Raw genomic sequence first — 17,618 nt, 5'->3', positions numbered from 1 at the left:
GATCAAGGTACTGGAAGATTTGGTTTCTGGTGATGGCCCGTTTCCTGGTTCATATATGGCACCTTCTTATCATGCCCTCACATGGTGGTAGAGATGACCTAGATCTCTGGGTCTCTTTTATAAGGGCACTAATCCCACTTAAGAGGGCTCTACACTCATGACCTAATTACCTCCAAAAGCCCACCTCTCAGTATCATTGCCATGAGAGATATGTTTCAATATATGAACTTCGACAGAACATAAATATTCAAACCATAGCACTGAAGATATGAATCTTGAGCCTCAGGTCACAAATATGCTGACGGATAAAAGTGGGATTTGGAGGCAGACACTCTGCAGATTTCGTGTTCTCAACTATTATTTAATACTGCCTCTGACAGGAGGGGAGCCAGCAGCATAAAGCTTTGGGGAAGAGCTTTTCTTCAATTAAGCTCAAAGGCCTAAGACAAAAATAAACATGCCCTCACCATGCCAGCAGACACAGCTCCTTTTAAACTTTTTTTTACCTTTCCTTTTTTAAATAACCTTCCAGTTGTGCTTCAGATGTGACAACCAACCCATCACTTTTTCTGCCATTATCCTATAATTTCCTTTACCTTGGAGCCAACCTAAATTTTTTCCTTTCATTTTCTGGGTTTTACCCAAGCAAAGTTCTTCTATAATGAAACTCCAGGTCTCTGTTCAGTTTTAACCCAGATAAACCATCGACTCCTGTAACAGAATGCAATCCTCCTTTTCTTTAAGACCTTTCCAAGAACTCACCTACCCAGGAAATAGTAACAACAAAGCTTCTGGATCCTCTGCCAGGCCCCAAAGCCCCATGACAAAGAACCTTATGTGTAAGGATGGCTCTATCTATCTTTAGCCTCAGCCGTATATGCCAAGATGACAGGACTGAGTCTGTCAATTTCTAACATATTCTAAAAGATCCTAAATCATCTATCCGTAATGAAGGCTGCAGCATCCATAAAGGTGGGTTGCTTTGATTGATGTGGCAGTAGCTGCTGCAATCATTGAATAGTGAACAAATGATAAGAGGTGGGAACAAGAAAGGAAGGCAATGATGGATTTAGGATTCTCTAATGACCACGTCAAAGGGGACTGGAGGATGAATAGCCAGCCTACTCAGTATATTGAAGGCTGCTAGCCAGGGGTAGGTTTAATAGTTCAGGGCATTCTATGATGAATTCTATGGTTTAAGAATGTTAAGAGACCACACACCAAATTTTCGAGGTACTTTCCCTAGGATATTTTATCAGTTAGGGTTCCATTTCTGAAAAGAGAAACATCTCTAGCCACTCTAAGAACAAAGAGATTTAATAGAGAAAGCTAATTGTTCATCTCTTCCAAGGCTGACTCCCAGAACACCCCAGAATTGGCCCATCAGCGGAACAGCTACATTTACGATAGCCAGGAAATTTCAGAGTTATGAACTCACTGTGCCAACTACTGGTTCTAGTATCCCATCACCTGGTTCATAGTCTGGATATCCAGAAGCTTCTTCCAGAACTGCTGACCCTAGTGCCATGCCACTCATGCTAGGATAATATTTGCAAAATGGATCTCTGCACATCGTTGCTTCTCCATCTAATTCAGTTTTGAACTTATAACTTCATCTGTGTGTACAAATTATTACTAGAGCCCAAATTATATACAGAACCGGAGCCACAGTAATATCTGAGAAATGTTTTTAGCTTTCCAACATGTGCATTGTGGAAGAGAATACCAAAAAGAGTTGGAATCGATGCTCTATGAGCCAGGTTATTATATCTGCCACAGATATGTTCATTTGCTATTCAAGAAGGATGGTGTTTTAAAACTGGTTCTCTTTTTTTAGAAGCTTGATCAGTAGATACAATAACCATTTGCTTCATGAACAAATTTGTCTAAGAAATAATGTTTACCCACATTAGATACAGGTATCTCTTATGTAGGGATATGTGTTCTTCAAAACAATTGTGTCTAGGTACCTGTTTGTAGATTAAATACTATATTCCTATTGATTTATAGCCTTTAAGAAGATGAGTTTTAAATTTATATTCAAGTTCTAGAGTCCCTTAATGATTTAAATTTAAATTTCTCTGGTCACCATCTTCAAGCAATTAGTAATTTGTAAGTAAACAGTTTAAAGGACTAGGTTAGGGGATGGGAGAAAAATACACAGAAAATAGTAAAGTAGCATACTACATTCACTCCTTTTGCTTTTTTGTACTTTAACCAAAGGTATCCCGGAATTCACTCCACATCAGTGCATAAAATTCTTCTACATTTTTTCAAAGCTGTCCAATATGCCACTTTGTAAATAGTGTCTGTTACATAAAAATTCAATATTTTTGTAAGCTAATCAGAAAATATTTCCTTTTAATTGATGAGTTTAGCCCAATTACAGTTCATCATATAACTTTAACGTATAGTTTCCAACCCATATTTGTTTGTATTATATTTGTTTCTGCTAATATGTTTATAGGTTTATTTTCTTTGCTTTCATGTATTTATTTCTATATTTAGAAAACTTTATATTTTTATTATAAAGGTGACCTTTATACCAGTATTTTTTGTAATGCTTCTAGGCCCTCTTCCTTATATTTAACCTTCTGTTATGGCTTTAATTCCTCCTATTTCCTATGTGGCAATTAATAAGCTTATTCTACTTTCTACTTTGTCTCTTGCTTATCCTCATCTGTTTTTTCAGTTGTGTTACTTCTATGTTATCATAACAGGTAATATTCAAACACTATTCCTCCCATTTTGCTGCAACCTTCATTTTGGTCTTAAATCTACAATTAAATATATTCAACGCTCAACATCGTTCCTGTTACTGAGTTAGCTCCAGTCATGTCTCATCTTGGTTTAATGAGGCAGATCCTCTAATGGGTTATACAGGAAGGTTTGCAAATTCAACATTCCTTGAGCTCTTCCTGCTTAAAATTATTTTTCTATAGTTTTGACACTTGAAGAATAACATCGATGTTTATAAAGCCTTTAAATTATATTTTGTTTCCTTGAGTTTTATGACATACTCCTTCACTGTTGCCTTGCTTCATGCTGTGTTGCTGTCAAAAGTCTAAAGTTAATCTAATTTCCTTTGTTCTATAAATAACTTGATTTTTTTGCTTATCTCAAGTATATTCTTTAAGTTTAATAATTTTACTAAAATATGCCTCAGAGGTGACAATTTATAATCAATTTTCCAGGTACACAATAGATTCTTTCCACATGTGAGTATAAATATATTTTTGAATTGCCATATTGTTTACTGAATTATATTTTTACATATTAATTATATTATTTTATTTTTACTTGTGGACTATAAGACATGTATGTTAGATTTTTCTTTGCCTAGGTTCTACATCTAAAACCTACTCATACACTCACTTTTTAAACTTGGATTTTCTATTCTTGGCTATTTCTACTCCTTTCCTTTTTGTTTTCAGTCCATTTACCTATTCTCTCTTGATTATGTCATAATTTCATCTACGTTTCTGAAACGAGCTTTAAAATTTTTCTTCTTCTTTCTTCCCTGAGTTTGTTTGATGAGTTTTCTCACATCTTCCTCTTTTTTGTTGTTGTTGTTGTTATTCATTTCCATTTAGCTGTTGAATTTCTGATTCAAAGTACTCTGTTGTGTGTGAAAATGCTTATTTTGTGATAATGAATGCTGAGATGTATTTCAGCTGTCTTCTGCTTCTTGGTTGTTTTCCTGGTGATGAGAAAGGTGAAAAGTGTTTTTACCATGTGAAAAAATTTGATTTCCACTTTTTATTTCACTCTTGAATAACTTTGGTGTGGGTGTTGCCTGACATACTGTGTTTATTTTTAAATGTTTTGGATTTTTCCAAACCTTAAATAACAGGTGTTTTTCCATGAGAAGAAATTAAGGTGACGGTTTTGGTGGATTAATGTTTCTTAGCTCAAGATCACCCTCTTAGTTGGTACAGTAAATTGCAGTGTCTTTAATAGATGTACCTTTTTGGGATATTTGGTATTTCTTATTATTCAGTACTAATTTTATTTAAGGCATTTATGATATGATTTTGCTCTGTGTCCCCACCCAAATCTCATCTTGAATTGTAATCTCCACGTGTTGAGAGAGGGATCTAGTGGGAGGTGAATACATCATGGGGGCAGTTTCCCCCATGTTGTTCGCATGATAGTGAGAGATTTCTCACAAGATCTGATGCTTTAAAAGTGTTAGTTTCCCCTGTGCTTGCTCTCTCTTGCCACCTTGTGAAGATGGTTCCTGCTTTCCCTTCCCCTTCCACCATGACTGTGAGTTTCCTGAGGACTCCCCAGCCATGTGGAACTGTGAGTCAACTAAGTCTCTTTGTTTATAAATTACCCAGTCTCAGGTAGTATCTTCATAGCAGTATGAAAAAAGACTAATTCAGGAAATCGGTAGTGGGTGTGAGGCGCTATTATAAAGATAACCTGAAAATGTGGAAGTGACTTTGGAAATGGGTGATGGGCAGAGGTTGAAACAGTCTGGAGGGCTCAGAATAAGACACAAAGATGTGGGAAAGTTTGGAACTTCCTAGAGACTTGTTGAATAGTTTTGACCAAAATGCTGATAGTGATATGGACAATGAAGTCCAGGCTGAAGTGGTTTCAGATGGAGATGAGGAACTTATTTGGAACTGGAGCAAAGGTCACTCTTGCTATGCTTTAGCAAAGAGTCTGGTGGCATTTTCTGCTTTAAAGATCTGTGGAATTTTGAACTTGAGACAGGTAATTTAGAGTACCTGGCAAAAGAAATTTCTAAGCAGCGAAGCATTCAAGATATAACCTGGCTGATTCTGAAAGCATTCAGTCATATGTATTCACAAAGAGATGGTTTGAAATTGGAACTTATGTTTAAAATGGAAACAGAGCATTAAAGTTTAGAAAATTTGCAGCCTTACAATGTGGTAGAAAAGAAAAATCCATTTTCTAGGGAGGAATTCAAGCTGGCTGAAGAAATTTGCATAAATAACAAGGAGTTGAATGTTAATAGCCAAGACAATAAGAAAAATGTCTCCAGAGCATTTCAGAGATCTTCATGGCAGCTCCTTCCATCACAGGCTGGGAGGCCTAAGAGAAAGACATGGTTTTGTGGACTGGGCCTAGGGCACTGCAGCTCTGTCCATACTCAGAACTTGGTGCCCTGCATCCTAGTTGCTATAGCTCCAGGTGTGGCTAAAAGGGGCCAATGTACAGCTCAGGCCATTGTTTCACAGGATGTAAGCCCCAAGCCTTGGCAGCCTTCACATAGTATCAGGCCTGTGAGTACAACAAAAGACAAGAGTTGAACTTTGGAGCCTCCACCTAGATTCCAGAGGATGTATGGAAATGCCTGAATGTCCAGGAAGAAATCTGCTACAGGAGTGGAACCCTCATGGAGAACCTCTGCTAGAGCAGTGTGGAAGGGAAATGTGGGGTTGGAGCCCCCACACAGAGTCCCCACGGGGGCACTGCCTAGTGTAGCTATGAGAAGAGGGCCACCATCCTCCAGACCCCAAAATAGTAGATCTACCAAGAGCTTGCACCACGTGCCTGGAAAAGCCACAAACACTCAACACCATCTGGTGAAAGCAGCTGCAGGGGCTGTGTCCTGCAGAGCCATGGGGTGGAGCTGCCCAAGGCTGAGGGAGCCCAACCCTTGGATCTGTATGCCCTGGATGTGAGACATGCAGTCAAAGGAGATTCTAGAGCTTTAAGATTTAATGACTGCCAGGCTGGGTCTCAGATTTGCATGAGGCCTGTGGCTCTATTGTTTTAGTCAATTTCTCCCATTCGGAATGGGAACATTAACCCAATGCCTGTACCCCCATTATATCTTGGACTGTTGAAGAAGGCATGATTGGTTGTGAAATGTGAAAAGAACATGAGATTTGGGAGAGGCCAGGGGCAGAATAATGTGGTTTAAGTTTGACTCTATGTCCCCACCCAAATCTCATCTCTAATTGTAATCCTCACATATCAAGGGAGGGACCTGGTGGAAGGTGATTGGATCATGGGGGTAGTTTTACCCCTGCTGTTCTCATTATAGTGAGTTCTCATGAGGTCTGATGGTTTAAAAGTGGCAGTTTCCCCTATGCTTGCTCTATCTCCTGTATCTCCTGTCACCTGGTGAAGAAAGTGCCTGTTTTCCCTTCGCCTTCCACCATTATTGTAAGTTTACTGAGGCCTCCTCAGTCATGCAGAACTGTGAGTCAATTAAATCTCTTTCGTTTATAAATTACCCAGCCTTAGGTAGTTCCTTTATAGCAGTGTGAAAACAGACTTATCTTTTATATTTTGCTTGCTTCTTTATTTTCCTCCATCAGTTATCCTTCAGAGATAAACCTCTGTTCTTTTAAGTTACCTCCTGGGACCCCAAAATTTATGCCTCCTGTAGTTAGTTACCTCTGGTTGGTCCCATAAACTTTCAAGCCATTTCCTTTTGATTCCCCAATTTCTGGTAGTCTACTACACAAGGGCTCCAGTTGATTCACAGTATTTCCACTCCATCCTCAGAGTAAGAACCTTTGTTCAGGGGATAATTTAGTCTTTGTTCCAAGCCTTCTAGTACCTGACTGCCCTCTACTGTTTTCTGCACAGTCTCTGACTCTTTATGGGATTGGGATCCAGAGGTGACTCCTGGTTGTCAATATTTCCTCATGAGTTAATATAAAGTTGTAGTATTCTCTGTCTCCTAGTTATGCTGAAGGGTGCATTTATTCTTTTCTTATTAATATTTTTAGAAGATATGGGAAGAAATTCAAATTTGGGTGGTCACCATAATCCTATAGGAACCTATCATTACTACTTAATATTTTTAAAGCTATTTAAATGGTATCATTCCCTAACAACCATAAATTTCTAATAAAGGTAGTCAATTTAATTTTGTATATTAACTGGTATCTTTGCTAAACTCTTATTCTAATAATTTATATATAGATTTGGGAAGATTTTTGTATATGAAATTATGTCATCTGTGAATAATGAAAATTTATATGTCTTCATTTCCAATCCTTACATCTTTTATTCATATGGGCTAATGCCCTCAATAAAATGCTGCAGAAAAGGTTTGATTAATGGCATCTTTTCATCACTCCTATTTTAACAAAGAGAAAACTTTTAAAGTGTCACTACTAAGTGGGATGTTTGTCCTTCATGTATTTATCTAGTGTGTTGTTAAGTGTAGCAGGATGGTGTGTAATTTTTGTTGAAATATATTCTGTTTTCCTTCAGTTAATCATTAAAGCTCACAGCAAAGGAAGAAAGATTCCAAGAATCACCAGCTGTTGGGGCTATCCATCTCCTGCAGGGCTCACTGAGCAGAACTGTAATTCTTGAAATTGAGCAATCTCAAACCACACAGTATAAATATAAAACAAATTTTACATTCACCGTAACCATCACCAACCATGTTGTATTGAGTTTCTTTATCCTCTGAGCTGTGAGTTTCATTACGACACATTGTCTGATTTTTTTTCAGTCTTAACATGTACTAGTTACAGTTTTCCATGTGTGCTTTTAAGAATTCATTCTAATCACTTAAAATATTAAATTATATAATTAGAGAAAATTGTTTAAACACACAATAGGTGAGAATGCTCTTGTATTAGCACTATTTCTGGTCTCTCATCCCCAACCCTTTCATTTGGGTTATCTTTGATACTGATATAGGTAAAGAAGAAAGAAATCAGGCCGGGCGCGGTGGCTCAAGCCTGTAATCCCAGCACTTTGGGAGGCCGAGACGGGCGGATCACGAGGTCAGGAGATCGAGACCATCCTGGCTAATACGGTGAAACCCTGTCTCTACTTAAAAATACAAAAAACTAGCCGGGCGACGAGGCGGGTGCCTGTAGTCCCAGCTACTCGGGAGGCTGAGGCAGGAGAATGGTGTAAACCCGGGAGGCGGAGCTTGCAGTGAGCTGAGATCGGGCCACTGCACTCCAGCCTGGGTGGCAGAGCAAGACTCCATCTCAAAAAAAAAAAAAAAGAAAGAAAGAAATCAAACATTTTTCTATGTGTTTGCAAGCTTATTCCTCCCTTGTTTTAAGTATCCCCCAAGTGCTTACATTCTGGTATATGACCATTTGCTCTTTGCTATAGCAGTCCCCAGCAAACTTACAACCCCAGTCTCATATACCCACCTTAGCCCTCATCTCTGGAGCTTATGGCATAGATAAGTCTATTTCCCATACCTCTAGAAACTGGGAACTTGAGGAGCTGCACCACCATACCAAATCTCCTCAGTGCTCTTTGCCAATCCAGTATCAACAGAGCAGGTCAGCAAAGCCTAGCTGCTTGGCAGAAATCCTGCAGGAAACTGCACATCATTTTTCCCTCTAGCAGAAAAGTCTAAAGTTTATGAGTGATTCTTTTAGCCCCTTTCCTTGCCTTGACAGAAAGCAACAAATTGAGTGCCCCACTCATCACCCACAGGAAGGAGAATGCAGAAGATGGCCTCTCTTCATGAAGAATACACTCCCTGCAAAAGGCATACCAGCTCACTACCAGACTTTCTCTAACATCAACTGAGAGGGAACAGGGCTAGGTTGCAAGGGCCACCTCTGATGAACAGGCACTTCTTAGTCATCACTGTGGAAAAGTGACTGGCCCAGCATCTGTGAGTTCTCTAAACTTAGAACATGGAGTAAGTAAAGCCTTTGCTTCTCAAAAACTGTGGCTTTGAGTTCTCAATTTCTGAAAGAAAAAAACAAAAAAAGCAGCAGCAGCAACTCCTGCTTGAACTTACAGGTTCACTCACAACATCCTGTTTCACCATCATGGGGTAACATTGTAGCTTTAACTTATGGGTTTTGTCTCTATCCTAGGCTTACTTCAAACCATCAACACATGAAAAGGATAGCTGTCACTAAACTGTTTCCTTCAGATCCACTTGACCATCTGACCAAAATTAGTGGTTTAAAAGAACCATGCATCAGATATCTGATAAGGGTCAAATCAAACAACAGCAATAAGCAATTAGAGTTGTTACATTCGTGGCACACTTATGAATAATGTCATCATGTCTGGTTCTTTATATCCAAGATGAAGTAGCTAGCTGAAGCAACCACTCAGTTATTTCTGGGCCAAAATACATAATCCAAAGAAAAGTGATAGTCATTGGCTCATAAATTTAAAGCAAACTATAATATTCACATTCATTAGATTGTGACTGCACTCTAATTTATCAGCAGTTTATTGACACAACCCAAGATAATGACAAAATTCATATGGAGATGTATCCTCTGAGGACCGAACCCCAGTTTCTTTTTCTTCTTCCTTTTCCCCACTTCCAGCCTTTCCTTCTTTGCTCTCTATCTTTTATTTCTTTATTTTATCTTTCCTTCCTTTCTTCCTTTCTTTATCTCTTTCTAGTATCTCTAATACATGGCATAGCTGAGTCCATTATAAGTGCTGAAGAAATATTTGCCAAGTTAAACAAAAAATTAAAATGTAACATTTTATTTACTAGAAATGAATATGGTACAACAAACTTACTGGACTTTGAACTGTCCTCAACCTCCAGTTAACTGCCTGAGCGTTTGCACTGAAATTTATGGTGTCGTCTTTCAAAAGCTGTGCTGCTTTGGTACATGCTAACACGGCAAGCAATTTCTTTATTGGTTCTACCACACTAATCCCTCTTCAGTTCTACAGGCATAATGGAGAGGAAATAAGTCGACCCCACAAAATCTTTACATTTTTCCCTTTCCTTCATTATTAATCTTTCTCTCTCACAGCAAAAGAATTAGACCTCTGAAGTCTTCCTATCCTCAGCAATCCCCCAATTCTTCTCCCTTCCCAGATGCACTTTTTATTTTACAATTACGTAACCCATATGACATCTCTGTCCAGCATTGGTTCTAATCTCCTCTCTCTACTCCCCATACACACATTGCAAAATCTAATACTATTGTTGGCACTACAAACCTCTATCTAGCTATTATCTTACTTTATAGTTGAAGGGAATTTGGATTTTAAAGGGAGTAGTGCCAAAGGCAAAATTAGGTCAAGAAGCACGAAACTGTTTGTAGAAAAAAGATTATCATGTGTTTTAATTCGATGTGAAGAATGGCTCTCTGGGCATTTGAGGACTGATAAGAAACTGAGACCCAATCATGTGAGAATTAGAGAAGAAGTGGCATCTAGTGACAGCAACACATACATCCAGTACCATGGATAAGGAGAAGGAAGAGAAGGAACTGACTGGGATTGAAACCCAGAGACAAGGAAATTTCGTGAAGAAAATAGGAAGTGACAATAAAGGAAGATTCTTGGCAAACCGGGATAGTTTGAAACAGGATTGAACAAGAATCTATGAAACACAAAAGAGAAAAACTGCAGAGAAATGAAGCTCAGACACTGAAGCACATCTCAGTGTCCTAGCTGAGTCATCCTATGGTGACTTCCTCTGCCTTCTCAGCCTCTCTGTCATTATTTGTTAAGACTCCAGCATCAATTCTCCACTTCCACCTGCAGGCCTTGGGTTGCCGTTCTGTCCTGGTCTGATCTTCCTTATGTTCATAGAAAACAGCTTTGTTGTGATGACAGGCTGGGATAATAGCTGCATTCTGTAGCCATATAGCTAATTGATCCCCTAACTATTTATCAAATGTATATACTTTGCTGAATGCCTCTTGGCCCATCTGTAGGACTTAACTAAAAATCATCAAATTTATACACATTAAAGCACAATTTTTTAAATCTAAAAACTGGTGCTTAGAAAAGCAAAAAAAAAAAGTTACTTGGTATTGATGTTTTATGTGCAAACCTTATTATTTTTGATGAAAATGAATGGTAAAATTACAAACAACTACCACTTGTCATTATAACAAATGAGCTTTGTTTGATAGTTAGTTGTCATTATGTTTTCTTAGTTTTGTAAAAGAAAGAGAAAGCAAAAAGGAAATGGCTAAAACTCCATAAAATTAACCTTCAAAGTTATAAAATCACCCATTCAAGATATTTGTAGTAAAATTAATTCCATCGCACTCAAGGTGCAAATCTAAATTCTGGCACATAAGTAGATGTGCATGACTGTCTTCCAAATCGTTGGGAAAAAATTATATACATCCCTAAATGGCCAAGCTACCCATAACTCCCTACTTCCCTGTTAATTTCATCATCTTGACTGAAATTGAGATTTGAGTTTCAATTCTGGTTTATCAGCTCATTTTAGTTATGGACTCCAACTAAAAAGTCACTTATTATAAAATATCTATTTCTATTTCTAAAATTTTATGAAATTTACTTAAGGACATGTGTTTCTTAACACTGATGAGGTCCTTGTACTTACAATTTTTAAAATGTCCTGAATAAGCAGAAATCATTTCTGAGCACCTGTTTATAAATTAGAAGCAAAATACATTTTTTATTTTCAGAGAAGATTCCTCTGGTAAGAAAAACCAGACAAGTACATTTGATAAACCAGTTATATTGTTAAAAAATGAATTACCTGGTAAAGAGTGTATGCATTTTAAATGTTCACCAAAAAAAGACAGCATTTAAGATTTGTAGTGATGTATGGAGCATTCACATAGCTACAGAACTTAAAGTAGACCTCAAAAGTTGTACAGAACTTGTTTAGGGTACATATTACTAGATATGTCTGATTGAGTCATGTTTTATCACAAAGGAAAAAAATATGTTACCTACATGAGAGAAAGAAATAATATAAAGACAATCTGTGTCATTACTGAACAAATCTAGTAGCCACGGCAATTGGGATAAGTTAGATTTGACAATTTTCTTCTCCCTGTTTAATCTTCACTGACTTAATCTCTAAGGCTTTGTGAAGCCATCTGTACAACTGTGCTCTCTACCAGTTGAGAGAGAGCTGTCAGAAAGAAAGATTATCTATAAAGCCCTTAAAGAAAAAACATTAGCATGCCAATATGATCTAATGCAGAACTACTCTGCCAGTCAAAAAGTTTCACAATTCTCAATTGTTTTTAGAGCTCCACTTCCTGAAGAGGTACCTTTATTATCTCTACAAATCTTGTCCTTAAGTTTACTGTACACCATGTTGGATAGTTTTTCCAAAGAAGACTGACTAATTTGGTCCAATTCTGAATGAGGAAACCCCTACAACTTCAGCTAAGTAGAAACTTAAAGTGAATATGAGGACAATTCCATTGCAATTGTGAGGTAGTCAGTCACCCAGCCAAGTCTGGGTAGTGATGAGAATGAAGTCGGCAGGATGCTTGCTCTCTCCAAAGGAGATAATCAGGTTGCTAGAACATGATAAATTTTGTTTAATATGCATTAGGTCCTTATTAGCTCTTAATGCCATGCAGAAGATATTATTATTCTGTACTTAATCCTGTTGTAAGTGCGTGTACCAGAGCTCCCAAACAAATCTTTATCCTCTCATTCACAAAAGGAAGAGAGGGAAGAAGACCATAATCTGTCTTCGTTACTAACCACCGTAAAGGTGGCCTAAGAAGAAAGCCCTCAAGAGGCCTTTTCATAACCAGTCTAAACATTCCTAAGAATTTCAGATTAAGGCAATTTTTGATAATCCCAGAGGTAAATTTGAACTACTGAGATAGGTGAAAAGGGAGAGAGATAAGGCATAAATAAATAAGGAGATTTGAGGGTGAAAGATTCTAAGAAAAGAAATTTTCCTTGCCTGATTGAAAACATTCTCTAACCTCTGCAAAAAGGCACGCCATCTTCCCTTCTATCCTACAGGAGGTGGGGCTGCTCCTGACACCTGTACAGTGACTTCACCCCTACTCACCTTCTCAGAGTAGCATCTCATGAAATTCCTCCTCTCCCTCCCCTCTACTGGCAGCTTCCTTTCAACATACAAATAGGGGCAAGCATTTGTCCTCACTGATTTTCATTTAAAAGTAGCTTCTCCTAATTTTACCTTTTCTATTACCCTAATACTAGCAAATATCCATAAAGCAATCCTAAAGACCTTATACATTTTCACACTAACAACCAGTGTTTTTCCTAATTTTTATTTTATATGGTGACCTGCTGACCATGCAATAATAGAGTACAAACATGAGTCATGAAAAAAAAACCTGTTTTTCATTCAGTGATCAGAATTCTAAGATGCTGAGAAACAAGGTTGAGTTGTGGATAAATAATTATGGTTTGTGAGCTTTGCCATAGTACTCAGAAATTGGGAAAATAAATTCATTTTGGTGAAAATAAAAAATCAAGTTTGGGTGGAGACAATCCAGTGTAGTTTGGTTTAAGGCAAGGGTAATTGGGGACCTATGGAAAGCTAAATAGAGTTTTTTAGTAGAAAGTTAGAAATGTAGGTCTGGAGTTGCCTAAGAAAGCTGAACTGGAGTTATAAATTGGGAGTCATCAGTCGGCAGGTGAAAATTAAAATTTTGCAGTGAAGATATTATCCATTTGCCAATTTCAGATGATATATCCAAGTAAGTTTTAATTTCTCCTGCTCCATAATGAGTTATAATTTGTTTGTGGGAAAATTAAATAAATTAAATATACTTCAAAAATGAATACATAAATAAAGCTAAAAGAAAGTCAAAGGAATAAATTTTCAAATAAAATATCCTTGAAAGAATCAAAGAATGGCTTGTTTGAGTGAAACTTCATTTTGTGTGGGTAAATGTGCTAGTTGGTGGAAGCAGTCAGTCTACGGCAGTACACAGCATGGGGAGTGGTGTGGCAAATGTGCAAGATGTGCAATTCACTGTCACCGTGCTAACTTTCACAGCCTATAGCTTACACAACATTTCTAGACAAAGAAAGCAAGAAATATGAGTCTCGATAGCAAATATGGGCTACAGGTATCTAAAAAAAATTAGACTAGAGAAATCATATCCTAGACTAGCTTATTCTGGGCTTTTTGAGTATACAACACAATTGTAGACTATCTGATGCCACTTCTTATTCTAAGTAGCCTCTTCTGAATGCATGTATTACTTGTTTAAATACAGATATATTTACTGCATATCTACAGACTGATGCAACTGATTTGATTGTGTCAATCCCACTAACATTCCCCGGATTCATCTCATCTTTTTTTTTTTTTTTTTTTGAGGCGGAGTCTCGCTCTGTCGCCCAGACTGGAGTGCAGTGGCCGGATCTCAGCTCACTGCAAGCCCCGCCTCCCGGGTTTACGCCATTCTCCTGCCTCAGCCTCCAGAGTAGCTGGGACTACAGGCGCCCGCCACCTCGCCCGGCTAGTTTTTGTATTTTTAGTAGAGACGGGGTTTCACCATGTTAGCCAGGATGGTCTCGATCTCCTGACCTCGTGATCCGCCCGTCTCGGCCTCCCAAAGTGCTGGGATTACAGGCTTGAGCCACCGCGCCCCGCCCATCTCATCTATAAGAAACTGTTCCAGTAACTGGGACTAGAGCTAATTTCCTGACAGACAAGATCCCTGCCTCCATGGAGTTTATATTCTACTGAATTAGTTATGTTCACGAGTAAAGTGAGTTTCAACATTCTGTATCTCTGTAGCATTTATTCCAAGCTTCACCAGAATTGTTTAAAAGCACATTTTTAAACATTTTAACTACATGCTAATAGTGATCAAGTAGAGCAATCAAGAAAATTTTTAAAATATTTTGCTCTTTAAGAGCTCTGGAACAAAATGATAACCATGAATTTTATTTGGGGACAGAGGGGATGTCTTTTGAAATCTTCTGGGGATAACTAAGATTTAATGAAATAACATTTTCTTTCTTTTTTTTTTTTTTTTGAGGCGGAGTCTCGCTCTGTCGCCCAGACTGGAGTGCAGTGGCCGGATCTCAGCTCACTGCAAGCCCCGCCTCCCGGGTTTATGCCATTCTCCTGCCTCAGCCTCCAGAGTAGCTGGGACTACAGGCGCCCGCCACCTCGCCCGGCTAGTTTTTGTATTTTTAGTAGAGACGGGGTTTCACCATGTTAGCCAGGATGGTCTCGATCTCCTGACCTCGTGATCCGCCCGTCTCGGCCTCCCAAAGTGCTGGGATTACATTTTCAATCTTGACAACTCTTCCTATTCCAAGAAAGGATATTCCAACACATTTCTCTTAGTTATGTCTCTTTAACAGAACCTTGAAAATTTTGTCATGTATAATTACATGACATATTATTTTCCTTAGAAGAATCTACTCAAGCTGACAAAAAAAAAAAAAAAAAAAAAACACCTTAGCAGAATTTATATTTGAAAACAAGTTTGATCTCCTAAGGAAAACATTATTGTAATTTTTTCCTTTTTTTATTCATTGCTCTACATTTTCCACTCTAAAGAACATATTAAATTAAAACTCATATACTCGTACCAATGGTATCTTATTTGATTTCAAAATCAAAGAAAAACCTTTAGGACTTTTTAGTAATTTAAGTTATTTAATATATCTTGGTTGCCTAACTTATTTGACACAGAATGAAGAGATATTGTCCTAGATCAGAAATTCTCCACCATGGCACTATTGACACATTGGACTAGACGATTCCTTTTTGTAAGGGGCTGTCCTTTGCATTGTAGGATGTTTAGCTCCATTCCTAGCCTCTACTCTCTTGATGCCAATAGCACCCCAAATGGGTGACAACCAAAAATGTCTCGAGACATTGCCAAATGTCCTCTGGAAAAGGGAGCAAAATTGTCTCCAGTTGAGAACCATTGTCCTAATCGAGAGTCTCACTTGATAGTAGTGGTATAGTTTACAAAAACCTAGTAACTGAAGAATTTTGATTTTAGGGAGGGACGTAGAAAAAGTCTTACCTCAATTTCAAAGCAGTTTGAGTGTCAACTTATTACCATTATTTTTTAAAATTTATGTTGCATATTAATTACAGACTATAGCATTGCAGAAGCAGCTTGGGAATAGTATTTAATTATAATTTATGGGTACTAATGTTCTGTAAGGCATTAGGCCGTGAAAATGGTGACAAACACAATGTTGAACACACACTTTTTTTAACGTTTCCAAGCAAAGAAAAAATATTAGTTAGAATGAAGATCCAAATATGAAAAGGAGGTTCGAAGAATTAACATTAGTTGTATTCATTTGCTAACTAGTTGATTAAATTTTAATGTGTTATATTGAGAGTAGAAAGCAATATTATGTGACTATTAATGAAAACCATTTATGTTCCTTCTTGCTTAAGAGTTTTTCTCTTGTTAAATGTAGGAAACATAATGTGTAACTATAGAAACCTGCCATTTCCATTATTGGAATTTTCTCATAAAAAGCAAAACTGATTAAACTTTTATTTTCTGGAAAGGTTCTTAAAATCTAGCAAAGAAACCAAATCTTACCTTCATAACACTTGTTTTGCCAAGAATAGATGAGTAGTAATAGGAATAGGGGAAAGAGAATGAGGCAGGCATGTTACAGGAAAGTGGTCCCAATTCAGACCCCAAGAGAGGGTTCTTGGATCTTGCACAAGAAAGAATTCAGGGTGAGTCCACAGTGCAAAGCAAAAGCAAGTTTATTAAGAAAGTACAGTGGTGAAAGGACAGCTACTCCATAGACAAAGTAGGACATTCCTGAAAGTAAGAGGAGGAACACATGCACCCCACATACAATACTCATATATATGGGGAGATGTGCTCTGCTCCAAGGGTTTGTGATAAAGGATTAATTTTCTTAATTACTATATTTTGCAAGAATCAACATTGTTATCTTTAAAGCAAAATTAGGAATGCCTTTGTTCTCCAGATATTGACATATCTGGACACTCCCAAGTCTGGGTCTGTTTAGTAAATATTATTAATTTGTTTCCTGAATCATAAACATCTAGGGGCTAGGAATGCCTAATTTTCTAAGAATGCAGCTCAACAAGTCTCTGGCTCATTTTCTTAGACCTCACTCAAAATGGAGTCACTCTGGTTCGAACACCTCTGACTGAAGCTGGAAAATAAATCCATGGTCCCAAGATTCCTCTCATCAAGCATTCTCATCAATACCCAAAAGTCTCTTAAAAATTCCAAATTTATTTTTCAGATATTATTTTTCTTTACACATCTGACTCCCACAGTGCTGACTTACAGTTCATGATAACAATAATCATGACAAAATGCCTAGGAGTAGAAATAATTGATGTACTAAATATTATATATTAAAAACAATATATACATTTGTATACATACATATTGCTTTTAATCCATCAGAATAAAAATGATACTCCAAACCAATTACAAAACACTTTGCAAAGGGGCTAAACCCTATCCTGCTCAAAAAGAGCAAGTAAACATTTTAATAAAGTAAACTGGTGAGACTCCAGGACCAGGGGCTCTTTGTGAGCTCCCTACATATGGAAAGATTATTTAATAACGCTCCAAAGTTAACTGTGACTGAGTTTATTTGACACCCAAACTGAAGCATTTGAGTAGGCTTAACAGTAAGAGGAGAGGGGCGGAGGGGAGTGCAAATTAAAAACTGTCAGTTTGCTTGGTTGTTACATTTTCTGACATACTGGACAAAAGTAGAGAGCATGAACTGCTTGTCTCACAATATTCTGGACCTGACCTTTTCTTAAGGCCAGTTCTCATCTCTCGTTTTATTGTATTAAGCATTCTGCCAAGAAATTCTCCCATTATCTAGTTCCCTGTGTGCATAAAACAATGTGGCATTTGTTTTAGAATTATTAAATAATCCATGTCCCTTTATTTCTCAAAAATTACTACTTTTGGTTATTTTTCCCTCTAATCTATAAGATATGA

This window comes from Trachypithecus francoisi, unplaced genomic scaffold (genome assembly GCF_009764315.1).
Source record: "Trachypithecus francoisi isolate TF-2019V2 unplaced genomic scaffold, Tfra_2.0 Lachesis_group17, whole genome shotgun sequence".
NCBI classification, from domain to species: domain Eukaryota; kingdom Metazoa; phylum Chordata; class Mammalia; order Primates; family Cercopithecidae; genus Trachypithecus; species Trachypithecus francoisi.
Note: the sequence above shows the minus strand (reverse complement) of the source record.